Source organism: Equus asinus, chromosome 2, assembly GCF_041296235.1.
Source record: "Equus asinus isolate D_3611 breed Donkey chromosome 2, EquAss-T2T_v2, whole genome shotgun sequence".
Classification (NCBI taxonomy): Eukaryota; Metazoa; Chordata; class Mammalia; order Perissodactyla; family Equidae; genus Equus; species Equus asinus.
Genome location: NC_091791.1, coordinates 59,281,147 through 59,309,112, shown reverse-complemented (window position 1 = coordinate 59,309,112; position 27,966 = coordinate 59,281,147). Strand labels below are relative to the sequence as shown.

At 51.6% G+C, this 27,966-nt stretch overlaps 1 protein-coding gene across 16 annotated transcripts in view; it reads right to left on the bottom strand.

The window, feature by feature from the left end:
• The window catches only part of PALD1 (phosphatase domain containing paladin 1), a 96,095-nt gene that overhangs the window by 40,777 nt on the left and 27,352 nt on the right, over positions 1 to 27,966 (bottom strand). The window contains exon 1 of one of the 16 annotated variants that reach the window (XM_044756480.2): positions 27,273 to 27,363. The exons of 12 other annotated variants lie outside the window; for them this stretch is intronic. The gene's annotated coding sequence lies outside the window, so the exon portion shown is untranslated. Of the gene's footprint in view, positions 1 to 1,464; positions 1,559 to 12,211; positions 12,349 to 27,272; positions 27,364 to 27,966 lie in introns of those variants that run through there. 3 more of the 16 variants (XM_070489490.1, XM_070489515.1, XM_070489501.1) reach the window with 3 other exon arrangements.

Sequence of the window (27,966 nt, the reverse complement as noted above, 5' to 3'; positions counted from 1 at the left end):
CAACATCAACCTCATCATCATCATCACCAACCTCATCAACATCAACCTCATCAACCTCAGCATCATCATCACCAACTTCATCAAAATCAACCTCATCAGCATCATCACCATCAACATCATCAACATCAGCATCATCATCACCAACATCAACAGCATCAACAGCCAAAGCTTCTGCCCCTCTTGAGGCATGCTAGACATCCTCGTAGACTCAGCAATTCCTCTTGTAGGGCTCTCTCCTCAGGAAATACTTAAGAATGTATGCAAAAAAGTAGACTACAAGGGTATTTTGTTGATCGAAGTGTTGTTTATAATAACAAAACACTGGAAACAACCTCCAGCTAACAACAGGGGATCTGTTGAATAAATTATGGGATGTCTCTAAGGTGAAATATTAAACAGCCATTAAAAATATCATATTGACTGAATTGAAAAGACATCTAGGAAATAGGAATGGAAGGAGCAGGTTTCAAGACAAGTACAGGCTATAATCCCACATTAATTCATGACAGTGTACCAGAAGAAAAGTACGAGAGGATCTGCAACAAGATGCTAATGTGAGTTATCACCAAGTGATGAGATTATAGATAATTTTTATTTTCTCCTACTTGCTTATCGGTATTTTCTTATTTTCCTCCTCTGAACACTGGGTAATACAGTTAAGGCCTATTTAAAACAAATAAGAAAATGGCTGGGAAGCAAGCAGGAGACCTTTAAGAGCTGCTGGAGAGTGTGGGGAGGATTGGCTCAAGAGTCCGAGAGTCAGGGCTGCTGGGAAGGGAAGGGGCTGGAATTCCACACAGACCCAAGAGAAGGGCGAAAGGCATGGAAGACAGAGGCTCACAGAACCTTCTGAGAGCTCAGTAACTGCTGGCCCCATATGGCACTGACAGTCCAGGATCAAGACGGGGAGGGAGCAGCCTGCCCTGCCTGCCCCAACTCTGCCCATGCCCTGAGATGGGTGCACTCTGCAGAAGCACAGGGACATAAGCAATCCTTAGAACATGACAACTCCCCTAGCTGCCTCCAGCCGGGCACGAGCTACTCCACATCAGTGGGGACTCTGCTCCAAACATCCACACTCCCCCACCATGCCCCGGCTCTCTCACAACCAGCAGCAGCAGCTCAGGAAGGGGACGGTGGAGCCAGGGCTCAGCTCAAAGCCAGGGTGAGAGGTCAGTCTGAAGGCTGAGCACACTGCATCCTCTCTCCCCCAGACCCTGAGTCAGTTCCCGGTCCCAAGGCGGCTCCCCAGGCCTCCCCGACAGTTGTGTCCTCAGGCTCCCCCTCCCCAGAGCCACCTAGACAGAATGCCTAGACCCATCCACACCTCCCAGAACCTTCCCAAACCACCACCCATCCCTCTCCCTCTCCAGTCTGGAAAGGGCTCCCTCACTCCCTCCCGTCCAGCCTTGTCACCCTTGAAAACTCCTAGCAGCCATGTGACAGCTTTGTTAACATGCATACCTTGTGTTTATAATAGCCCCATCGTAACTTTCCACACCCAGTCCAATTTCTCTCTCTCTTGTTCTTTTGGTCAAAGGCGGAAGGAATGGGTCTCTGTTCCTAAACAGAAACAGGCTGCTCAGAGAAGGTGAGGGCTCCACAGTGGAGCTCCGACAGCAGAGCCAGAACCTTCTCTCCACTTCACCTGCTGTGGCAGGCCCCCAACCCAGCTCACCAAAGTTCCCAGACCTCTCGCAGCAGTCTGGGCCCAGGATGCCTGGGTGGAACAGCCTCCTCAAGAACAGGGCTCGGGTGTCACGAAGGAGGCGTGACAAACAAGACATGGGAAGGCCTGCGGAGGCGACAGCTGGCTCCAGCCGCCAGGCTAAGGCCAGCCCTGCTCCCACTGGGCTGGGCTGGGCCTGACACCTCCACTCTCCTCCCCCTTACTTCCCCCACAGCTCCAGCTCCACCACCCTCATCTCTCACGGGCTCCACAGGCGAGGACAGGCCCCAGCCGGTCCCTGAGGGCAGCAGGGAGACAGGACAGATGTGCACAGCTGCAGGCTGCAGCAGGGGAGGACAGAACCCTTTGAAGGTTGACCTGCCTCCAAAATGTCTAGAGGAGGGCAAGACCCCAGCATCCCCAGGCTTCTCACTCGGCAGCTCCCCTGAAACTTCTCTCAACTCCGCCCAGAGGGAGTCTCGCCAGCACAGGAACCTTCATCCTGCTGGCCACATGCTGTGGGGCCTGGGGCAACTTCCTTCCCCTCTCTGGATCTGAAAGCCCCTTCCAGCTTCAAATGGATCTGGCTCCTAAGATTAGCAACCTAGTCGTCACATCACTGCTGTCCACCACCAGGGATGGTGGTCAGCAAGGGCGGGGGTGGTGGTGGGGTCCCTAGTGCTCAAGCCCCTGCTGGAGGAGAGTGGGGAGGGTGGATTGGGATCAGACTAGACCGGAAGATGGGGTGTCCACGAGCCTGGAGGGTTTGTAAATAGGTACACCCGTAGTGTCCTAACTTCTAACCGAAAGTTCGCATTCCCTTCAATCACGAGCAAAGGCTGCCCTGCTGAGTCGCAGACCCGGGACGAGGTCGCCATAGCGCTCCCCGCTGTTTCACATGTCAGGGCAGCTGTGCAGGTATCTGGAAACGTGGCTTCCTCTCACCCCTCCTTTCAAAGCACAGCAATTATCAGACCCGGTCCCCTGCCCACAGACCGGGAGTGACACGACTGGCCCACTTCAAGCAACTCTGTGCCTGGTGGTGTTGGGCCCCTACGGTAGGATCCCAGGTTCTCACAAAAGAGCTTAACTCGATGAGCATGGAGAAGTCTGATGATCCCAGGGAGCAGCCCATCCTCACCGCACGGAGCCAGCTATAAGGAAACTGCATTCCATCTGCAAAGTGGGGCTCTCAACACTCGGGACCATCCAAACAATCACAGTCGCCTGGGAGTCTGTCATGCCGGGCACGCACCAGCTTAATGTCCACACCAAAGCTGAACAACAGCCGTGTCACTGATGTGTCCTTAAAAAGTAAAATTGAACCTTAATTTACCTAATGGACAATCTTGCTAATGCAATAATAACTAAGGAGATGTATTACTACGTCACCAATTTATTTTTTGGTATTTTGATAGCTTTCTCAATAAAATTTTCTTCCTCTGAAATCCCATATATTTTGTATATTTAAAAACATTCTGAGAAGAGGTCCAGGAGCTCCTCCCAGATTGCTAGAGGGCTCGTGGCCAATAAAAAGAGAGGAACCCCTGCTTTAAGGGAAAAGCATTCCCCAGGACACAGGCCCTCTCCCACCTTCTCCTTTGCTTTGCTTCTAACACGTCAGGGCACCCACTGAGTGCCAGCACCCAGCCTCCCTGTGAGGTCCAAGCCCCACGTGTCCATTTTGGGGTGGGGACAGCTGCCTTTGGCACATGGTAGCAGTGGGAGCTGCTCCTCCTCAGGCCGCCTTCCAGCCTCTCCATAGCTGACCCTGACAGCAGAGCACCCCACACACTCTCCCATCCCTCTGGGATCTGGACGGCCCCCACTCAGGGTCCAGGGACCCCCATTCACTGTCCTCTCTGCCAGAACACCCCAGACGCAGCCTCCTGGAGTGCCAGAGACGCACATTTCCCCTGGAGGGATCGAGGACTCCAGGCCCCGCTTCACGGAAGCTCTCAGTGACCACCCAAGAAGCCATGGAATCATGTGGGCTGCAGCTATAATGGCATTTGAGAAAGTTCCACACACAGACAGGCCATTCTCCTGCCTCTGGGGAAACTCACGGCAGTCACTCCTCAGAGAAAAGGAACTGCCCTGTGGCGTCCTCGGCAGAGAGGTGACCTTGTTTCCCAGAGAAGAATCAGACTTCAGGAGCTGGAGTATTAGCTCCAACTCAACGAACCTCCTGATGCTACAGCAGAAACGCCAGCCTGCCAGAGTGGTGAGCTTCTCGTCAGTGGCAGTATTCAAGCCAAGCGGAGGCTGCAGATGACCATTCTGGGTCCTGGAGTAGTGGAGGACAGGCAAGAGGTCCAAGAGCTGATTCCTAAGGCCCCAGCTTTGAACATCTCAGAGTCAAAGTCCCTTTCTTCTCATACGGTTCTTGGTAGAAGTGACTCATCACCATTCTGGTCCCAGTTTCCCCATCTCTAATCCAAAGTGCTCAAGTCCCCCTTCTCTGTCCTTGCTGTGGGGCAGCAGCCACGAGCTCCAGGCTCGTCAAACCCTGTGAGCTTTTCCAAAGCAGAGTCTGGCTCTTGGGAGGAAGCGGAAAGCTGGACGTCTGCTACCAACCCCAGCCACCACCCGTCTCGTCCTTTCTCCTGCCCTCGCTGCCACCAGGATTCCAGACCCTCTTGCAAAATCCCAAGCCTCACCTCAGGGAAAAATGTGACCACAGGAACCTCCACAAATGGCTGTTACCACAGGCCCCCAAAAGCGGAGATTCAGAGCTGGCTACAGCCCTGGAGATCAGCCAGTCCAACCCTCTCTTTCAACACATGAGGGAACTGAGGCCCAGAGAGGGAAAATGATGCACCCCAGGTCATAAGGGAAGTGGCCACAAGGACAGATTGGAACCCAGGGCCACAATGACTCTGGCCTGAGGCAAAGGGGAAGCACAGGGGAATGTCGAGCTGAAGCTGCACCAGCATGTAATTATACTAGCCAGATGAGGGTCTGCTGGCCAAGACTGTGTGATTGGTGTGCCTGCCAGGGTGGGGCAGGGGGTGGGGTCCAAATACCCGCCTGACACAGCCAGTGATCCTGAGCGCAGAGATGGGGGCACCAGGAAGGCCAAATGGTTGAACTTAGACTGCAAAGCATTTGCCATATATTCTCTCATTTAGTCCCAACCAAAAACAGAGGTGTCAACTCTTACAATGTTAAAAAAAAGTCCAATAAAAAAATGGCAAAAGAGGGGCTGGCCTGTGGCCAAGTGGCTAAGTTTGCGTACTCTGCTTTGGAGGCCCAGGGTTCTCCAGTTCAGATCCTGGGCGCGGACCTAAACACTGTTTGTCAGGTCATGCTGTGGTGGCATCTCACACAGAAGAATTAGAAGGACCTATAACTAGGATATACAACCATGCACTGGGGCTTTGGGGAGGAAAAAGAAAAAGAAAGAAAAAAACGGCAAAAGCTTCGAAGGCACATATGGATGCCAAATAAGCATATAAAAAGATGTTCAGCATCATTTGTCACAGAGAAACGCACTAGAATGACAAATTTTAAAAGACTGACAACATCAAGTGAGGATGTGGAGGAACCGGAACTCTCAGATCTGGCTGCTGAAGTGTGAGGTCATCAGCCACTCTGGAAGACAGCTTTGCAGTTTCTTACAAACTTAAACATACATTTACAATAGGACCCAGAAATTCCACTCTCCCATAACCACCCAAGAAATTAAAACACACCCAGAGAAAGGCTTGTACACAACAGTAGTGTTCATTACAGTCAAAACTGAAGTCAACCCACATGGCCATCAACTGGCAGACAGAGGAACAAAACGTGCACACTCACGCAGTGGAATACTACTCAACAATAAAAGGAACAAGCTACTGATGTACACAGCATGGACGAACCTCAAACACAGCACACTAGGAGAAAGAGGCCAGGCCCCAAGGACTTCAAACTGTACAGCTCCATCCATATCACATCATAGAAAAGGCAAACTATAGGGGCAGAAAGCAGATGGATGGCTGTCGGGGCAGGAGAGCCAACCACACCGGGCCTCCAGGGCACCTTTTGGGGGAGGGAACTGCTCCATATACTGAATGTGGTGGTTACACGACTACATACATTCGCCAACACTGACCGAACCACACACTTAAAATGGGTGAATTTTATCATATGAAATTTCCCTCAATAAACCTGTTAAAAACAAGAGGTGCTCCCTGTCCTCTGTCCCAGTGTGCTCACTCCTCTAGTGACACCCTCCTACCCAGTGCCACAACTCGCCTGCTGTGCAACCTTCGCCAAGCTACCTCTCTGGGCCTGAGTTGCCAGGCCCTTGAAATGGGGCCAATAGCAGTATATCTCTCGTGGAGTTGTTGTGACGGTTAAATAATATAATGTATGTAAAGTCCTCAGAACAGTGAGTGTGACACAAGCCAGCTGTTAACACACACTGCAGGGGGGTAGGGTCACCAACCAGTTAGACTCTGGAGCTAGACCGTGCAAGCCGGTAACCACCTACTGCACGTGGCTACTGAGCTCTTGAAACGTGGCTGGTCCACGTCAGGATGTGCTGCAGGTGTAAAGTATACACTGGATTTCGAAGACTAAGTACAAAAAAAAGTAAAATATCTCATTAACAATGTATTATGTTAATTATAAGTCAAAATAATATTTTAATAGATTGGATCAAATAATACGTTATTAAAATTAAGCTCATCTATTTCTTTCTTTGTTTCTTTTTTGGTGAGGACGATCGGCCCTGAGCTAACATCTGTTGCCAATCTTCCTCTTTTTGCTTGAGGAAGATTGTCCGTGAGCTAAAACCTGTGCCAGTCTTCCTCCATTTTGTATGTGAGATGTCACCACAGCATGGCTTGATGAGCAGTGTGTACGTCCACGTCCAGGATCTGAACCCACGAACCCTGATCTGTTGAAGCGGAGCATGCGAATTTAACCACTACGCCACCAGGCCGGCCTCTCATCTATTTTTTTTTACTTTTAATGTGGCGATTTAAAATGACACATGTGGCTCACATTATATTTCTGTTGGACAGTGCTGCTGAGTCTCAAGCCCTCCATGGTCCTCGAGGGCATCCCTGGGTCAGCTCGAGGTCCTCAGCGCTGAGCCCAACGCCTGCTCCAGGGGAGAACTCAATCACTGCTGTCCGAGGCAGCAGGACACCCCGGGAAGCCGGAGCGAGCACTGCCATTGAACACATAGAGAAGCAGGGACTCGTAGAAGCCGTAAGTGACGCTCCAACGTGCTCACACCGAGCTGGGGGACCCAGTGAGTCTGTGAAGCATGGACTCCGAGGCTGAAAACTGGCTGATTCCCATCTCCCCCACTTATTTGCTGTGTGGCCTTGGGCGCATGGCTTAACTTCTCTGAGTCTCAGTTTCCCCGACTATACACTGGGGACTGTAACTGCACCTCCCTAACCGGATCATGTGACAAGGGAACAAGTAAATGTGTGTAAAGTTACACCCACCTGGCCTGACACACAGCAAGGGCGCAAACTCCTCAGCTGCCCCTCCTTTCACCCCCACTCCGGCCTCCCTGCCCTCCTCCACAGCCCTCCCTGCCCCCGCTGGCTGGTACCCGCTACCAGATGTGAGCCTCCGTGGCCAGGACAGGGGCCTGGCCCAGACACTGCCCATAAAAGGAGCGGTGGGAACAAGCGGGCACAGGGGCCCCTGGCTCTCGTCCCGGCAAACCAAAGGGCAGAGGGGCTGGCCGCAGCAGCTCTCCTGCTCTAGTGACACAATCACAGCCCGCCCCGTTTCGCTCTGTTCACTTAGCCACTTAGGGAGGTTTCTGTCTGCTCCCGGCCTTAATCAGGAACCAGGGGAGCCCAGCTCTGCCCCGGGGCCTTGGGCAAGTCCTCCACCCGCTCTCAAACCCTACCCACAGAGGGACGCATGTGCGCCCCAAGTCGGTCCAACTGCTCCCCCGGCCCCAGCCCCCGGCCTGACTGCAACCACCACAACAGCCTCCAGTGGCCTCCCTCCTTCCCTCCTGTCCCCCACGACCCACCCTCCACGCAGCAGCCAGAAGGACCTTCTAAAACTCTCAGGCACATCTCTGGCCCTGCTCAGCTGCTGCCTCTTCCATGAAGCAGGGTCATAAACCCTGTCTGCCTCCCTTAAGGGTTATTGTCAGCAGCAGAGAAACAACCTCCCCCCAGTCTGTAGGAATGGGATGGTTATCACAGGAACATGGATGACAATGGGACACTGGGCGGAGATCACGTCCTTTCCTTCCATCACACCATAACATCCAAACCCTTCACCCTGGGCACAGGCCCCACCTCTCTGACCTCACTCACACCCCCACCCCCCACCACGGTGCTCCCGCCACTTGCCATGTGCCCCCTCATCATGAAGGCTTCGTGCCCGCCACCCCCTGCCTGGAACACTCTTCGGCTTGGTCACATGGCTGCCCCTTCCTGTTGTCTTGGCTCAAACGCCCCTCCCCAGAAAGGCCTCTCGGAGCCCCTGCAATGCTGTCTGCCCACACCACCCCGACAGTCCTCATACGTCTTATGAGCCCCTTTTGTTTCTGAATCGCTCACCAACAGGATCACGGATACCATCAGTCTCCTGGACTCCCTCAGAGCAGGATAGCGCCTGACTCATCGGCATCGCGGCCCAGCACCAGAACTGCACCCAGGGCCCAGCAGATGAAGGCTCAGGAAATATTTACGAGATGAACAGACGACCCACCTCTAGGCATCTGCAGCTGTCAGGACTCACCGAGGAACAAATATCCGGCCTCAGGGAGCAGGTCTCAGCCCTCTGTAGGAGGGAGTGGGGGAAGCTGCCCCACTTCACTCCCCTCTCACCTGGACTACTCTCCTCCCCACCCTCCCACATTCTACCCACCCTTGGAGGTTAAAGCCCACCTCTTCCAGGAAGCCCTCCCTGACTACACACCCACCCCTGCCTCTCAACTCCCACAGCCTGTTTCCCTCCTGCTGCATGCTGTTCCCGGCAGGGGCCCTTCTGTGTCCTTCCTGGCTCTGTACAGCTGTCTGGCTCAAAGGAGGAGCTAGACACATAATGCTGATGGAACAAATCAGCACCATCCCTTTACCTCCCCACCCTGCCTGGGTCCTTGTTGATCGACTAAGGACTACGCACAACAATTAGGCACCAAAGACGGGAAGGATGTTTACTTGAACATTACAGTACTTATTCCTCAGATGGGGCCTGAGCATGGATCTACTTTCTTCTTTTTTGCTTTTCCATCACTTATACACTTCCTACAATGAACATGATTATGTCAGAAACGTTAAAAAACAAAAAAAAAGTATAGTTATTTTAAATAGTTTCAAAGTGGACAAAGGTCACAGCTACTCACGGAGGGCATCCCCATCACCCCACTGCAAAGCCCCCTGTGCGCCTCCAGCTCCGTGCCTGTGCCCTCCGCCCACTGTCGGCCCAGTTCCCAGTCATCATTCCTTTCATACAGTCTGGGGGGGGTGTGTCTTTGTGGTTTTTGCGTCTTTACTACCGACAACAGCTCTCAAGGGAGGTGAGACAGGGTTTACGACCCCCACTTTCCAGATGAGGAACCAGCTGAGCAGGGCCTGCGATGTGAATTTCCCCGGGCTACACAGCATAGCAGAGGCAGAGTCTGGTTTCTGCTGTGTGACCGTCACCTCACGTCGCTACGGGTCACTCAGACCAGTCCCTTCACAACCTCTACCCCTGAGCCTCCTTCTCTTTAGAACTAGGATGAGATCAATTTAACAAATAAGGTAGAGCTGTCTGGGGTCTGGACGGCAGAAGGCCTTCATCTGCTAAGTTATATGTTTCTGAAATGTTTTTATTTTTTCTAAACTGAAAAAGAAAGTTAGAAGTTAGAAACAGGCAGTGGAGGAGCGTCTGGAAACACGGCCATGTGCTCAGCAGGTGGGCTGCCTGTGCGGTGGCCCGAGTTCCAGGCCTCTGCCTGCAGACCGCATGGAGCCTCTGAAGGTCTGAGTTCCAGCAGGGAGGTGTCATCATGGTGACCACTGAGATGACACCTTGAGGTGGGCTTGGAGCCGGGAGTGGACAAAGGCGGCCAGCTGAGGAGCTGTGGCAGACAGGGGCCAGCACGGGGTGGGGGGGGGGGGGCGGCAGAGTTGGGGCATCACACTGCAGATGGATGTCCTGAGCTGGGGGAAGCTGCAGCAGGAGAGGTCCCTGCCCTTGGTCGGGGGCACACAGCCTCCTCTCAGCTCCACCGACAGTGGGGGCAGAGAAGGGGCCCTGACCTGCTCTGTAGCCAGCAAACACCTGGGCACTTGTCACCAGATGCTCCAGCATGAGCCCAGGGGCTCCTGGAATTTGGGACCCTCAGGAAGGAAGAGGGCCCCTTCCAGCACCCCTAATTGCCTCCTTCCAGGCAGGGGGTCCCCCCTCGGGAGCTCCCCATAGTGGGGCAGCCAGCTCTGCCTGACAGGAAGCTCTGTACATATGGATCTTGGATTGGGGAGGGGAGAAAAGGCTATAACGGGCATTTTGAGGACCAGCAGGAAAATGTGAGTATGAATTGTGTGTTAGATAAATAAAGTTAACCTCCATCAGTGTGACAATGATATTGGGGATACAAGAATGTCCCTGCTCTTAGGAGACACAGGCTAAATCATCTTGATGTCTGTGACTTTCTCACAGTTTAGAGAGACAGAAAGAGAGAGTAGAAATGGAGCAAATGTCAGCACCTGGTGAGGAGGGACATGCCTTCACTCTACTCTTCTTCCAGCTTTCTGTAGGCCTGAGATTTTCAAAATAAAAAATTGGAATTACAGGGGCTGGCCCTGTGGCCGACTGATTAAGTTCGCACGTTCCGCTGCAGGCGGCCCAGTGTTTCATCTGTTCGAATCCTAGGCGCGGACATGGCACTGCTCATTGAACCATACTGAGGCCACAGCTAGAAGAACCCACAACTAAGAATATACAGCTATGTACAGGGGGCTTTGGGGAGAAAAAGGAAAAAAATAAAATCTTTAAAAAAAAAATTGGAATTACAAAGGTTTTTTGTGGTGAGGAAGATTGGCCCTAAGCTAACATCCGTTGCCAATCTTCTTCTTTTTGCTTGAGGAAGATTGTTGCTGAGCTAACATCTGAGCTAGTCTTCCTCTGTTTTGTATGTGGGATGCCACCACAGCCATGGATTGAAGAGCAGTGCATAGGTCCACACCCGGGATCCAAACAGGTAAACCCTGGGCCACCAACGCGGAGTGTGCAAACTTAACCACTACGCCACAGGGCCGGACCAAACAAACATTTTTTAAAATAAAAATTTTTAAGAAAATGCTCAGCTATCTATGAGAAGCTAGTTTTCCACAGCTCTCCCCTCATGCTCCCCTTCGAAAACCCAGAGAACCGCCCCCTCCCCCCCACCCCGCCATCCGGAGAAAGAAAGCCCAAAGGGCTCATGAGCAAGGTGCTGGATCCTCGCAGCTCTGTTACTTTCCACCATCAGTGCCTGCCCGTACTTAAAGATCAAGGGATTTCAAACAACTCCAGGTCTCTGTCTTGTCTTGAAGAACTGAAGACGTGCCACGACAGGGCGCCACGGCAGGGAGGCGAGCGGCGGACTCGAGGTCTGGTGCAGGAGGGCGCTGCTGGTCTGACCCTTGTCCTGGGCAGAATTGCAGTCGCGCATCCTGTCCACTTGTGTCACGGCACCTATGGCTCCTCTTCATTTTCCCCAAGCTCTGAGTCCCTAGCCTCCTGGCCACTCTCCTTGAGTGAGCCTGTCTCTCCCTCAGGCCCAGCAGCCCAGACACAGGCCACACGTCCTCAGCGTGCTCTGAGCCTGAGTAGAGGGTGACCCCCTCCTTATCCTGATGGCTGCCACTGAGCTGACTCCTAAGCTCTCGAAAGCCTTTCTGTTCCCCGCTCCTGGCCTGGGGCATGTGGCCTTCTAGTCCCAAGGCAGGACTGACCTTCCCCCCAGGAAATCTCCCTGAGTGAGACTCTGCCATCCCTGAAGCATTGGTCCAGCTTCTCGGCCTGAGAACATCCTCAGATTTGATCAAAACGTCCACAAGGCCTTCATCCCCCTCCCTCCCTGCTGCCTCATTAAACAAACCAGATGAGGGACAGAGACAGCTGGCTGAGCACACAGCTGCCCAGAGCCAAGACTACACTCCCCATCTCCAGTGCAACTACCTGGGGCTATGTGACTAATTCCAGATAATGGAAAATAAGGGGCAGTATCATAAAGCAAATTCTGGAATCCATCCTTACAAGTCCTCTTTCCTCCCTTCCTCCATCCTGCCCCGTGGAACACAGATGTGATGACTAAAGTTTCGCAGCCATCTTGAACCATGAGCACATGAAGCCACACCTTAGGAGTGGTGGAGATCAAGTTCCCCAAGAAATCCACAGAGGGGAACCCCCACACCAGGCCTGGACCGCAAAGCTCTGGACTTGGACAGGACAGAGAAACAAACTTCCATTTAGTGTAAACCACTGTGATTTGGCTTTTCCTATTACTCACAACCAAATCTAATCCTGACTAATACACTCGTTATTTTTAGGTTTGACCCTCAGTGACCCCACACCACCCACCAACAGGACAGAACTTACTTCTTTCCCCTCTTGCGGGAGAATGTCGAGTTTCCCCGCTGGTGAAAGTCAGGCTGCACTGTGGGCTGGCGGTTCCACATTCGCACAGAGCCACGACAGGACCCAGTGAGCCCAGCCCATGCTGGGGCCACGGGGGTTCAGATCGCCCTTGGCCACTGTGAGGACATGCACACAAGAGAATCCTCAAACCATCGGCTCCTAGACAGAGTGGCCCAACAGCTTTCCCAGAGTCAGCTACGGATATTTAGGAAGTTCCCAGCAGCTAAGTGTCTGTTCCACACCACAGGGAGAGGCTTGGCCTCCCTTGCTCCAAAAGGGCAGAGAGAGACCACAAGAGTCTCCCCACCTGCAGTCTCTCCAGGTCCCTCTCAGGGCCTTTCTGAGCAAGGGAACTCCCTGGAAAACAGACAGCGTCATCTGGATGGGAGGGACCCTGCCTGCTGCTTCTCTCAGGGAGGAGCAGGAGGGGAATGTAAAAGTCCCCAGGGAGGGTGCCAGTCAACTCCGGGAAGCGCGTTCATTCTATTCCCGAAAGAGCCTGATGCTCCTGTCCATCTCCAGGTTCCACGCAGCCGGGGACTGGGCAGAGGGGAGGGCGGGACACTGCGGGGAGGACCCTGCGGAGAACAGAGTGAAGAGCACCTGGACATGCTCACATGCTCAGTGACGTTGCTCCAAGGACTTGGGCATTTGGGCATTTTAAGGTGAGCAGAAACCTAGACTCAGTCTCCTGAGACCCCACCCGGGGCCCTGACTCTGCTGACACCATCCTGGCTGCTTGCAGGGACTGCACCCTAGAGGGCCAATAGGAACCTACTTATGCTTAAACCCCGCTTCTGACCCCCAGCAACATCACAGGGACCTGAAGCATCATTTCGAGGAGCTGGGAAGGATCATGACCCAGTTCTGGGATCGGACCCCATCCCTCCCATGTCTGCAGCCTCCAGTCTAGACTCCCTTGCCTGGCATTTAAGACCCCTGTTCCAATCCTCACCACCCGCTATGTACCCTCCATATCCCCAACATTCCAGGTTAATCCACGTCCCAGCTGCCCAACAGTGAGGGGCAGGAAAAGCCCCGGTGACGTTCCCTTCCAGCGCGGGCTTTCTGAGGGGCTTGAGTCCAGCACAGCCCTCTCCAGCCACACTTGATTTCCATCTGGAAAGTGAGGAGGCTGGACAAGACGTGCAGCTTTCAAACACTTTAGCAGCCGAACCCTTTGTGAAAAATGGATCTTGCATGAAAGTCCAACGTGTAAAACAGCCAGAGGCAGAGCTGCTGTGCTGGCTGCTGGCTCAGGAGGGGCTGCAGAGCCTCCAGCCCCCAGACTCACCCTGGGGCACCTCCTAGGCAAGAGCTACTCCATCGTTGTCAGCCAGAGATGCTCATGGCCCTTTACTTCTTGGACCTCCCAGGACACATTTGGCCCTTCCTGCCTCCACGCCCCCCTCCCTGGTCCCACCACCAGGAACCCCATCCTCTCCCTCCCTCCTTTACCCCATCCACCAATGTCCAGTGGAAATGTTCCCTCCACCTCCAAGCCTTCCAGCATGCAGCCTGTGCCCCACATGACCCTGGCCTTGAGCCCACTGGCCTGGTGTCTGGTAAGTACACGCCTCATCTCCCCACTCTGGATCCCATGCTCCTCTGGGGCCCCCACAGGGTTGAACCCACAATATTTGTAGGTTCCAAATGTCATTTTGCTAAATCAAGTTCACATTCACTACCTCATTTCAGCTTCAGAACAACCCTATGAGAAAGGCAGAAGCAGGGGCTAGTGAGCCATTTAGCAGATGGAAAAACGGAGGCTCAGAGAGTTTACTACATGACACTACGACAGAGCCAGGCCTCCGGTTCTGCAGCCTGGGCTCTTTCTACGGCGTCATCCACCCATCACTATCCCACGTCTCCTGAAGCCACCCTCACTGTCCCAACAGACACTGGGAAGCTTAAACCAGCAACCTCCAGAAGGCAGAGAAGAAGCTGGACCCAGGGAAGAGTACCCTTTCCAGGGCCACAGCCTCTCACACACCCCTGGCAGCCAGATGCCCAGGGCGGGTAACAATAGAGCTAAAAATAGGGCAGGAGGCTGAGCGGCCAGCTGCAGGAAACATCTGCCTCGGCTGCAGAACAAACACGGAGGAAGTCAGCACGGTGCAGGGTCCCTGCTGCGGGGCCAGGGGAGAGCTGGGGGTGGGGGATAAAACCTACAGGTCTGTACCCAGGGTAGGGGCTCAGACCAGCCCCCCACCGGCCCTGGGCAACACACACACACACACAGACACGGTAGAGAGCATCAGTCCCCTTCGGGCACCAACATGGATCTTAGAGTTAGACTCAGAGGCACCTTTGAGACCCTAGTCCTGTTCCTCTCACTTTACAGAAGAGGAAACTGAGGTCCAGAGTAGGCCAGAGACCTGCCCATGGTCACAGAGCCAGTGGACGGCAGGGCTGGGACCACGGGTCTCCTACCCCTCTGCCCTGCACCTCCCTACTCATCCGCTTCACTGAGCATGTCCTTCCAGGGCCACGGAAGACCTTGACGGGGAAGAGCCCTCCTGACCCAGAGGACGAAGCACACCAAACAGAGGAGACAGAGTTCAGCACAGGAGACTTCAGTTAGACTCAGGAGGAACCACACGGCAACACACAACTTCCCACAAGCGGGCTCAGCCTTCCTCTCCAGCCTATCGCTCCCCAGCTCCCACCTTTGCTCCACACTCCAGCCAAAGGGAAATTCTTACAGTCCTTGGAACAGACATCTCGACAGGCCTCTGCAAATAATAGTAATGGGCCTTTGCAAACAATTTACAATAACAAAAATAATAATAAAGCAGAGGTACATCTTAGCAGACCAGGGAGGTGGGCGTGGAGTGTTCTGCAGTTTATGGATGGGAGAAATTGCACCTTTGCAAATCCTTCCAATAGCTCAAAGGACAAGGCTGGGCCATCGCTCAGTTGGTCCAACCTAGTCAGTTTCCTCCAGCGACAGAACAGATGCCACTGTCTCTTCTGCCGGGCAGCAGGTGAAGGTTGAGGACCACACAGCAGCCTCAGCTCATTCATCCCACATCTTCCTGGCATGCTCGCTCCCTCTGCCCACCTCACGCCCACTCCCTACCCCAGGAAGGCTTCCTTAACCTCCCCACTGACCGCATCCCACCGCAGGCGTCCCCCACAAGGCCCACCAGGCTGGGGCTGGGGCTGGCCTTCAACGGCATCCCAGTGCTTGGAACAAAGTAGCCACATGAATGAACAAAATTGGGAAGATTTTTCAAGAACAACAAAAAAATCAACCCTGCAGGTGTCCATGTCATGAGCATAAATGAGAAAATACGAGCAGACTTTTAGCCCAGGGCCCAGAATACAGTAGGCATTCCATAAATACAGCCCTGTTTTGATTGCTTTATAGAAAATGAGGAGGGGAGCATTGACCCCTGCGTCCCACGAAGCTGACAAGCTTAATGAGGAAGGGACATGGAGGCCAGAGGCTGTGGGGGCCCCTTCGGGCCAGGAAGTAAGGAGGGTGACTCTGAGGGGTCCCCTGTCTGAGAAGCAGACCCCACCCATGCAGGAGGGTTGCCTGGCTGAGACCCCTGGGTCTCTCCCACTGAATCATGCCCTCCCTGTCTCCCAAAAGGGCAAGAAAAATGGGGCACCTATAAAGTCCCCTAGGCCCCTCACTCACTCCTGAGGACCAAACACGTTAGCACCTTGAACGGGATTTGAAATCACAAAGGATGAGTTTTTAACCCCAAATGGTTTGCATCCCCACTTCCCCCACTGTGTTCCTTCAGGCATGCTGGGGAAGAAGGTAATTGCGGCAGCAGGTGAAACATCCCGGACTCCAAGAGATGCCAGACATTGTGCTAAGGCCGTTCGCCTATCATCTAATCCACAGTTCTGACAGCATGCTCCACAGAGCCCCAGGGTCCCCAACACCTTCCAGGGGTCCCCAAGGTCCAAACCATTCTCAGCACTTACTAAGACATCATTGCTTTTCTCACTGTGAGGACATTTGATGGAACAAAAGCCGCAGCAGGGGAAACTGCTGGGAGCTCAGCAGAGACACAGCACTGGCCCCAGATGGACTGGTCGTCACTCACAGTGACAAAATAGGGCAGTGTCATTTAACAATGTCCTTGATTAAGCAGTAAAACTGATTAATTTCACCGAATCTCAGCCCGTGAGCGCACGTCTTTTTAATATTCTGTGTGATGACATGGGACGTGCCCTTGGGCTGGTTCCTGGATATGACAGGGGTCTGGAGGAAACGCCCTCCAGAGCTGTGGGCTGAACCAGCCGCTCTGTCCAGGACACCACTGTTACTTGAAAGAACAGCCAACGGACAAATGATGGTTTTTCAGAGCTGGATATCTGGCAGAAATTTTCTCAAAAATTAATAAAGTAAGCCTGTCTCTTCAAGAAAACAACGGGCAGCATTTGTTGCCAATGATAAAATTTGAGCTTTCAAGGGAAAAATTAGAATTTTGGAAAACTTACATCAGCCACTGTGAGTCTGACCGCTTCTCAAAACATAAAGACTTGGCAGTGATATGGTGATACGTTAACATGCGTAACTTTGGGGTGTGAGGAAATGAAATGTGTCCACATTTGGAAGATCTGTACAGCTCAGTGAGCCAGTATTTTCCCAAGGACTGATGTGTGATGTCACAAAACCACATCTGGATCAAAGATCCATTCATATCACAACATAGTCCAATACGAAATACGAAAGTTTCACTACGAAAGACGAAAAGTTCATTGATATGCTTTTGGATTCTACATTTCAACTAAGCTTTTTTTTTTTTTTGAGGAAGATTAGCCCTGAGCTAACATCTGCCGCCAATCCTCCTCTTTTTTGCTGAGGAAGACTGGCCCTGAGCTAACATCGTGCCCGTCTTCCTCTACTTTATATGTTGGATGCCTGCCACAGCATGGCGTGCCAAGCAGTGCCATGTCCACACCCAGGATCCAAACTGACGAACCCAGGCCGCTGAAGCGGAACATGTGCACCTAACTGCTGCGCCACTGGGCCGGCCCCTCAACTAACCCTTAAGAAACTATCACTTGTCGAATTTCTACGTAGTATCAAAGGAAAATATCCACAGGCCAGTAAAACACTCCTCCCTTCTCCAACCACCTCTGTGTGAGGCTGGACTGTCTTCACACACTCTGAGGGAAACAACCCATCCCAGCAGACGGCCGCAGGCGCAGACAGGAGATGCAGCTGTCTCCTATTGAGCCAGACGTTCCAGAGACTGCAGAACCACACCACTCCTCTCACTCTAGCTTTTGTTTTGGAAAACAGTTATTTTTCAGAAAAATATTTTATTTTCGTTAACATATAATGGGTTTACCATTCGCATTTCTTAAACGAATTTATAAATGTGTTTTTAAATATACTGTTTTAATTTCTAATATGGTAAATATTGATTTATATATATAACCCACATAAACAAAAGCTCTTCGGGGTCTTCAATTTTTAAGAATGTAAAGGGAAGAGTCCAGAGACTAAAAAGTTTGCAAATAGCTATGATTTAACCCTCGCAGTAACACTGCGGTTAGTGTTTACTAGCATGGTTCCCATTTTGCAGGTACAGACACTGAGGCACACAGTCCGGTAACTTGCCCAAGGGTACACAGGTGGCGAAAGCTTCCAAGCACACGCTCTTAAGCTCCAGCGGTCCCTCACCTGACATCACGCTCCCAGGGAAGCGCAGAAGGAGGAACAATGGCGTGCCACAAAGGGAACCGCAGAAGTGAAGGAGAAGACAAGCAAACATTTGTGTAACCTCAGGGCGGAAATTTCTACACAAAATGCCTGAGAAGACATACAGTTAAATCTCAGTAGATGACACTATAAAAACATGGTCAGCTTCTAACCAACACAGCAAAACCACAGTTACGAGGCAAATGGCAAATTGGATAAAAATATTCTCAACATAGGTTTATTATTTATCATATTCAATGTAGAGTGTTTTTTTCAAACAAATGAGAAAACAAGTACATCTTGAGACTAAAACAGATCAAAAACAAACAAAAAAATAACCAAGAGACAAGAAATACAAATGGCCCAGAAAAAATGTTCACTCTAACTTGTAATTTAACAACTGGAAACAATGAGACGCCACGTGTTGTCTATCATCAGATCACAGGTACTGCAGGATGAAACACCCGGAGTCAGGGCGGGTGGGGCATCCGCGCCCTCCTATGCACCTGGCAGGATGTCAGCTGGCACGGCTCTCTGGAGGCCAATCTGGCAATAATTCTAAAATACCTTAAAAATGTGCAACCCTTTGACCCAGCAATTCTTTCATCAATTGAGTCAAAGGAAATAATCAAAGATATGGCGACAAAGGTGGTTGCTGCAGCTTTGTTTACATTAGTCAAAGACTGGAAACATCTTTCACATCAACGGTAGTCAGAGTCGAATGTACCATGGACGTCATCCTGTAGTCATTAAAACGGACGGACGGTCCGATGAATGTCACCAACAGAATGTGGAGTGAAAGAGGCCAACATAAGCGAATACTGTGTGACTGTATTTATCTAAAACTCAAAAACAGGCCAAGCTGGTCCACGGCGCTGGGAGTCCAGGAAGAAGTCAACTCTGGAGGAGGAATGGGGCTGGTGATGGGGCCCAGGGGCCCCGGGTGCTGGAAGGAGTCTGTTCCTTGAGCTGGGCGAGGCTCCGAAGGCTGTGCTCCCCTGGGCCAGTCATCAAGTTGTACACTTGTGATGGGTGTACTTTTCTGTGAATGTTAAATGTCAACTTAAAAGTTTCACAAGAAAGAAGGGGCAGTTTCTTGACTGACATAGGAAAATACCTACTGTATGTTTAATCAAAAAAAAAAAGACACCAAATAGTATTTTAGAGTTTGGTCTCCATAAATAGGAGGGCGGGCTCTTGTATACAAGCACAGACACACACACACATTCACACATGAAAAATGTCTGGGAGGACAAATCTCAAAACATTAATGGTGAACTGTGGCTATTGCTGCGAAGGGGGATCACAGCTGATGTTTCTAATCTTCCTGCACACCTGCATTTTCTCTGATTTTCCCAGAATGAACATATACTATTGATAGAAAAAAGAGGAGGAGAAAAAGACCTACACAGGACAGCCTCTGATGCCAGTACCCATGGTTCCGTACCAACCTGACAGCCCAAGGAGACCCTGACCCACAGGAAAGGACAGGGGAGCAATGCCATTCCTGAGTTGTCGCTAATGGAAAGCTAAACAGCTTCCTGTGGAAAAACTAGGATATCGGAGTCAGAAAGACCTGGGTAGACTCCCGGCTCTGTCCCCACCCGAGGCCGGGGCCCCTTCCTGAGGCTCAGTTTCCCTGCAGTGGAATGAGGGCTAAACAAGGTCATGGATGTCCAGCCCTGAGCGGGTCAGTGCTTGGGGCACATCTGACACACAGGCTCCCCCAGGTTCCAGAGAAGAAGAAATGGAGGCCCAGAAAGGCTGAGCAACGTCCGCACCTCATACTTCAGAACTGCGACCCCAGGGGACAGCCAGAGTCCCCACACCTGGAGCGTGGCCTGGAGGGAAGTGCCCGCCCTCCCTGGGCCTCAGTGCCCCCAGAGTGAAGCGCAGGCTGGGCACTGGCACTGGGCTTGAGCTCGGGCAGCCTCCCTCGAACCCCGCACCCATCATTCCCATGAAACCCCCGAGAGGAAGGCTGTGGCAGGAAAGGAGGACAGCTGACCCAGACAGGAAGTGACCTCGCCGGATGAGTGACAGGCCAACATTCCATCGGGAGCCCCACCTGCTGGGACCTTCAGGGTCATGGGAGCCAGAAGTGGGTGGGCACGCGGAGGCCAAGGAGGAAACAGGATTTACTGCGGAAGGCCAGGCACATGGCAGACCCCCAGGCGGGGAAGTGACTTCATTTCACACTCTGTCCTCCTCACTTCCGCCCCTGGCAAGGCAGGGAGTTAACCCTAAGAGGGCCTTGCTTCACCAGGCCCTGGCCAACTCCACATAGGCCAGAGGAGGAGAATCCAGGCCTTCTCCTCTCCCTGACTCCCATCATCCCCAGTCCACAGATGAGGAAAGTGAGACTCAGAGAGGCTGACAACAGGGCAGGAACTGCAGGAACTTTCCTGCTACACCGAGCTGCACAAAGGAGGGAGAGGGTCAGGAAGTCAGGGAAGGCTTCCTGGAAGAGGAGGCTACTGAGGTGGTCCCTGAAAAGTGATCATCATTTGACAGACAAGAAAAGCATTCTGCAGAGGGAACAGCATGGAGAGAGAAATGCTTGGCACTGTTCAGAGCTCTTAGGAACTATTAAGCTACTGTGAGGCCAGAACAGAGGATGGGGTGAGGTTGGCCTGAACCCCGAGTGTCTTGGGGCCCTGCCAGAGAGTTAGGATGTTGCTCTGCAGGGTGAGATGTGCTGCCCAGGCTGGGGCAGTAGGAGAGAGGCAGGACGATGCCATGAGTCACCCTAAGAAGGCTGCACGGAGGAGGTATCATGCGGGGAGCACCTCAGCAAGGGCTAGATATCGCTCTGGGACCACTAAGGCCCAAGGCTCCGCAGGCCTCGCCCTACTGCCCCATCACCCCAACCAACTTAGTTTCTCTGTACAAGAGAAGGGAAAGGAATTCACAGTACCAACAGTACCACATGCCGAGGTGGGTACCAGCGCCAGACGATGAACTGGCAGGGCGCTGGGTACACCCCACCTGCGTGTGAGCCTCAGCTCTATCACCACTAGCGTGTAACCTTGACAGAAACACTTAGCGTCTCTGCGCTGCCCCTCTGTCAAATGGAGACAGTAACATGCCCACTCCGAAGGGCTGCAAGGCTCAACTGAGACAACCCCGTACACGCCTCTTGAGCACCCACAGCCAGTATGCAGCGAACGAACACACACCGTGTTATCCCCAACACTCCTACAGCTGTGGACCATGGCCATTCTGACCCGGTGACAGGCTGAGCGAATCAGCTTAGACCACACGGCACAGAAACAGCGGAGCCAAGATTCACACTCGGGCCCTGAACGCCAGGCTCAGCCCAACCCACCAGGCAAAGCAAACCCTGAGCCCTAGAACCGAAGGCCCACAGCCGTGGCTTCGTAGGGCTCCGGGCGGCTTCTGGAAGGGGGAGGGCTGTGCCACCTCCACCCTTCAGCGGCCGAGGGAAGAGCAGGAGAAAGCGCCGGGGCGCAGGAGGGGAAGGAAAATATTTTCAAGTTTCTCCCTCTTCCTGTTTATCTATCCTTTTGATCCCAAAGCTCCTGGTAGTCGTTTGTTCAGGGAAAGTCCTGCCAACAGCGACATCCGGCCCTGGCAGCCTTGCACCAGGCGGCCCCTGCCAGCCTTGTGCGGGACCCGGAGGCCCATGTCCCCACAGGCCCACCCCTGCCCAGCTAGGGAAGCTGCACCATAAAGGGGCTTTCAACAGAAACCAGGACCCAGAGGGGACCCGGGCCAGGGAGGAGGGCCCCTGCACGGCCTCCCCAGGGCCAGCTGGCACTGATCAGCTCCACTCTCGGCTCCGATCAGCCGCCAAGAGGTGACGAGGAGGATTCGAGGAATCGGCTCTAAGTCCGGTGCTGAGGGAAGAAAAGCCGGCACCCAGCCTGGGCACTGCGCAGGGCCGGGACCACGGAGCACTGGCGGTGCAGTCAGGTGAGTGGGCACCCCACCTGGGGTGACCAATGACTCGCTGCATGACCCTGGCCAAGTTACTGAACTTCCCTGAACCTAGTTCACTCATCTGTAAAATGAGGACAATACTGGAACCTGCTTCATAGGGATGTGGTAAGGATTACATGAGACAACACAGGGGAAGGGCTGGCACCCAGCAAATGTGAATAAATATTATTTATTCCACTACCACCATCAAGCTGACCCACTCACTCACTCCCAAAATTCTGAGGTGCCTTTAAAATGTGATCAAAAGAACAATTATAGTCTTAAAAAGGAATGAAATTCTGATACATGCTACAATATAGATGAACCTTGAAGCCATTATGCTAAGTGTTTAAACAAGCCAGATACAAAAGGGCAAATATTGTATGGTTCCACTTACAGCAGGCACCCAGAGCAGTCCAATTCACAGAGACAGAAAGTAGAACGGTGGTTGCCAGGGCCGGGGAGGGGAAGCAGGCAGCTACTGGTCACTGGGCAGAGCTTCCGTTTGGGAAGATGAAAAAGTTCTGGAGGTGGACGGTGGTGACGGTTGTACAACAGTGTGAATGGACTTAAAGCCACTGAACTGTACAATTTGAAATCACTGAAAAGGTAGACTTTATGGTAGCTATATTTTACAATTAAAAAAAAGACAGGGGAGTGTTGGGCAGCTTGTTTCATAATCTCTAACAACTGGAAACAAGGCAAAAGTCCATCTACAGGAAAAAAAGGACCACATTGTGGTACGACCACACAACGGAACACTACTGAGCAATGAAAAAGAACAAACTGCTGAGACCCATGCATCATGAGTGAATCCTACAGGGTTTACACTGAGAGAAAGAAGCCATATAAAAACAGCTCATATTGTATCATTCCACTTACATAAAGTTCAACAACAAGCAAGACTGATCCTTGGGAAGGCACTCAGAGGCGTGACCACTTGAGAGTGTGGGAGGGTCAGGAAGGGGCCCCAGGGACCCTTCCAGGCCCTGGAAATGCTCTGTATCTTGATCTGGGTATGGGTTACACAGGTGATAGATCCGCAACAATTCATCAAATCATGCCCTGATTTACTGTCTGCAAATTATATCTCGATTTACAAAACAAATACAAACAGCTAATAACCCATCCTTTGCCTTCCTCCGATGACTACAATGAGGTGAGAGTGAAGCTGGACATGGAAAGGCCATGAGAAGTGTTGGGTGTTGGGTAAGAACATGGGCTGGGAGTCAGAAGGACCAGGGTTCAAATCCTGATGCTCCCTCTGACTGGATATGATTTTTTGTTTTTTTGACTTTTTGGTTGACCACATATTTTATAACAAAAGGTGTACTTACTGTCACAAGTCAAACAATGACGTATAAAGAAAATGTTTATGCCCTTCCAATCCCCCTCCAAGCCTATCCCTAAGCTTCCTTCTACAATAAGCTTTTTTCCCTTAACAGAACACCACAAACACCCCTCCCAGTTAATTCCATATAACTCCACCCCTGTCTGTTCAATAGTGGCCATTCCATTGTATCACTATTCGCTCAACACATAGCTACTAAGTATCAACCATGTCAACCAGATTGGCAGGTCCTGGCGCCTGTGGAGCAGACATTCTAACAAAAGAAGAAAAGGAGAGGGAGGTAGGGAGGGAGTCCACAAAGAAATACAATAATGACACACTGTATACATTGTGATGTGGGTTACAAGGGGCTGAGATGCTGAGATAGAAAATGAGGAAGGTAGGAAAAGGACATATTTTAGATAAGACAGTCACAGAAGGCCTATGCCATATATCTGAAAAACAGGAAGGTTTCAGCCATGTGAAAAAGCACGGCAGGCAGAGGGGACAGGACGTGAAAATGCCCTGAGAAGGGGAAGAACAAGGAACTGAAAGGAGACAGTGTGGTCTCTGCCACAAAATCTTTGCACACAAAGCCTTACATCCTGTAGTTGCACTTCTTTAGGACAGGCTACTAAAATCCAGACTGCTTACATAAAAAGGCAGACACATTTTAAAACTACAGTAGATTACTTTTCCAAAGGTTGTAGCATTATGCACAGCAACCAGAAGGAGCGCTCAACAAATGAGGGCAGGCTCTTACCATCATTTCCACACAAATGCCAGGAGGTAACCGCCAATTCCACAGCTCTCAAGCTAACAAGGAGAACTTCCTAAGGGGAAATCTGAATGCTCCAGCCCACGAGGTTTAGAATGGCTGTCCCTGGAAACAGGGATTAGGGAAAAGAAGGTAGAAACTATGGCTCAGCAAACAGCACTGGGCCTGGGAGTCACGAGACCGGGTTCATAGTCGGCCTTTCTTTTTTTTTCCTTTTTCTTTTTTTGAGGAAGATTAGCCCTGAGCTAACTGCCGCCAATCCTCCTCCTTTTTCGGAGGAAGACTGGCTCTGAGCCAACATCCGTGCCCATCTTCCTCTACTTTACATGTGGGATGCCTAACACAGCATGGCTTTTGGCAAGCGGGCCATGTCTGCACCTGGGATCTGAACCCGTGAACCCCGGGCCACCGAAGCGGAACGTGTGCACTTAACCGATGCGCCACTGGGCAGGCCCCCATAGTCAGCCTTTCTGAGACTCAGTTCCTCATCTATAAAATGGACTGAATCATTCCCTCTTCATGCAGCTATTCCACAAAATTTCACCTGCTATGTGTGAGGGACTGTTCTAGGCACTGACAGCACAGAACAAAAATTCCTGCCTTGTACACAGCAGCTGGAGACACAGAAATAACCTATACAAATTAGTAAAATATATGGCATAGCAGGAGGTGATAAGGAAGAAAAGGGCTATGGAGATGAGGCATGACATTTTAGACAGGGTATCCAGGGAGGCATCACATTTGAGGAAAGAGCTGAAGGAAGCGACATGGCAAGCTATGTGGTTCTGTGGAGGAAAAGCATCCCAGGTTGAGAGGAAAGCCGTGCAAAGGCCCTGAGGTGGGGTGTTCCCAGTGTGTGGAAGGAGCCGTGAGGCAGGCATTTTAGGTGCAGCAAGGTGAGCGAGGGGGTGGGTATTGGATGGGGGTGTCCTGAGGCCACTGTAAGGACTCTGGCTTTCACTGTGAGTAAATGGGGAGCCACTGGGGGCTTGGGGCAGAGAAGTGCCCTGACCTGACATTTACGTTCTTACAAGGTCACCCTGGCTGCTGTGTGAGAAGAATCTGTCGAGGGACAGGGCAGAAGCCAGCAGACCCGTCAGGAGTCACTGCGGCAGCGCAAGTGACACGGGAGGCTGGGGCCAGCACTGGGGGGAGGCGAGGAAAAGGGCTCACCCTGGACCCACTCTGAAAGTAGAGCCAACAGGACCACCTGACACGTCCCTTCTGAAACGTGAGGGAAACGGAGGCCCCTGGACGCCTTGGGTGCTGGGCCTGAACGATAGAGGGATGCGGTCGGCACCGACAGAGACACACAGACCGAGGGGAAGCGGGTGTGCGGCGCGGAGAATAGGCAGACAGATTAGCCGGGCTCGGCCCCGAGCCACCTCAGAAGCAGAAGGCCCTGCAGCCCTGTGAGGACAGAGACCATGGTGCTGAGCCCTGCGGCGCCCGGGGCGCCAGGTAGGACGGGGGAGGGCTCCCGTGGGGAGGCAGGTCGGGTGCACAGGTCAGCACCGGCTGGCTGCCCACAGGCCCGCTTCACGGGAGGGAAAACCAGGGTACCAAGTTCCACAGTGAGCACCTCTTGTCTGGAAGCCAGAAAGGGCTGGAATGAGCGAAGGCAGGGGGCAGGCAGCACCCACCTGCCACCCCAAACCAGGATGACGCTGAGGCCCAGCGTGCCACCCCCCCAGAAGCCGGTAGGCTTCCACGAGGCCATGCAGGACTCTAGGCTCTCCAGAGCAAAGAATGGGACTCAAGCCAGACTCCACAGACGGTTACTTCAGGATTTGTGAGCTCCTTTTTTTTTTTTTTAATTGGGATTTAATTCATATACCATAAAATTCATCCTTTTAAAATATGTAATTCAGTGGCATTTAGTACGTTCACAATGTTGTGCAATCATCACCACTATCTAATTCCAGAATATTAAACCCAAAAAGTTAAACACAGAATTACCATATGACCCAGCAATTACATTCCTGGGTATATACCCAAGGGAACGGAAAACAGGGCTCCAAACAAATACTGGTACACAAATGTCCATAGCAGCATTATTCACAACAGCCATAAAGTGGAAACAATCCACATCCATCAACTGATAAACGGATAAACAATATGTGGTATCTCTATACAATATATTATCATTCAGCTATAAAAAGGAATGAAGCATGCTACACCATGGATGGACCTTGAAAACATTACGCCAAGTGAAAGAAGCCAGAACGACAAGTTACAAGCTGTATGATTCCATTTATGTGAAATATCCAGAACAGACAAATCCACAGAGACAGAATGCAGATTAGTGGTTACCAGGGGCTGGGTGGGGGTGGGCATCAGGAGCGACTGCTTAACAGATACGGAGTTTCCCTTTGGGGAGATGAAAAGGTTTTGGAAGCTCGACATCACTAATCATCAAGGAAATGCAAATCAAAACCACAGTGAGATATCACCTCATGCCTGTCAGGATGGCTATTATCAAAAAAACAAAAGACAAGTGCTGGCAAGGATGTGAAGAAATTGGAACCCTTGCACACTGTCGGTGGGAATGCAACTCAGTGCAGCTGCTACGGAAAACAGTATGGGGGTTCCTCAAAAAATTTAAAATAGAACTACCATATGATCCAGCAAGCCTACTTCTGGGTATTTATCCAAAAGAATGGAAATCAGGATCTCAAAGAGATATTAGCACTTCCATGTTCACCGCAGCACTGTTCACAAGAGCCAAGAGGTGGAAGTAACCCAAATGTCCACTGATGGTTGTACAAAGAAAATGTGGTATACACATACAATGGAATATTATTCAGCCTTAAAAAAAGATATTCTATAATATGCTACAACATGGATGAACCTTGAGGACATTACAGTTGTCCACTGAGTGAAATAAGTCAGTGACAGGAGGACAAATACTGCATGATTCCACTTACATGGGGAATCCATAGACTGAGAGTGGAATGGTGGCTGTCAGGGCTGGGGGAGCAGGAGACGGGCAGTTACTAATCAAAGGCACAAAGTTTCAGTTAAGCACGATGAATAAGCTCTAAGATCCGCTGTGCAACACTGTCCCTCCAGTCAACAGCAATGCTGTACACTTAAACAAGTGTTAAGAGGGCAGACCTCACGTTACGTGTTCTTACCGCAATAAAATAAAATTTTTTAATGTTTGGAATTAGATAGAGGCGATGGTTACACAACCTTGTAAATGTACTAAATACCACTGAATTGCACACTTTAAAACAGTTAAATTTACATCATATTAATTTCACCTCAATTAAAAAAAGGAATAATGAGCATATACCTGTTCACCTGAACGACCTTCATAAGCCGGGGCGGGCGTGCAGCTTGGGGCTCAAGTTGGCTCCCATGTTTACAATCTGGTTCCTCCTCCACGGCCAAGTGACCTCACCGCACACAGCACAAACAAAGGTTGTGGTTCAAAGAGGAGAAGAGGGGGTGGGGTGGGGACTGAGCCATCCCACAGCCCATGGCAGCCTGGATGTGCCCCATTCAAAGGCCTGGCCTCTTAGCAGTCGGGACCACGTCCAGGTTGAGAGCATTTGTGTGAACTGAGCCAAGCTCATCTCTTTGTGCCAAATTCCTGATTCCCACAGAAGTGGGTTTAAGAGCCACAATATGCAGATATCAATAACGCCACTGTTCCACCCTTATCTCCAATCAAACGAGCCTGCTTTCCAGGCCTCAAGCAATGCTCCATTAAAACAGAGATTTGGGGATTATTCACTGGTAGTTTGGGCTCAAATGTGAGTAATCAGAATTACCCCAAACCATCCAGCTAGCCCAGCGTTATTAATGCCTCTCTGCAGAGCAGGCTCCAGCGACACAGCCAGGGGAAAGAGAAGACGCCCAGCTCTCCGCCATCAGCACAGGCGACATCCTCCCCTCCAAACTAACATTGTTCACTTGAAATGGGTTGGCTTTCTGGTGCTGTTAGTTTTTTTCTGGTTTTATTTCATGTTTGTTTATAGTCATAT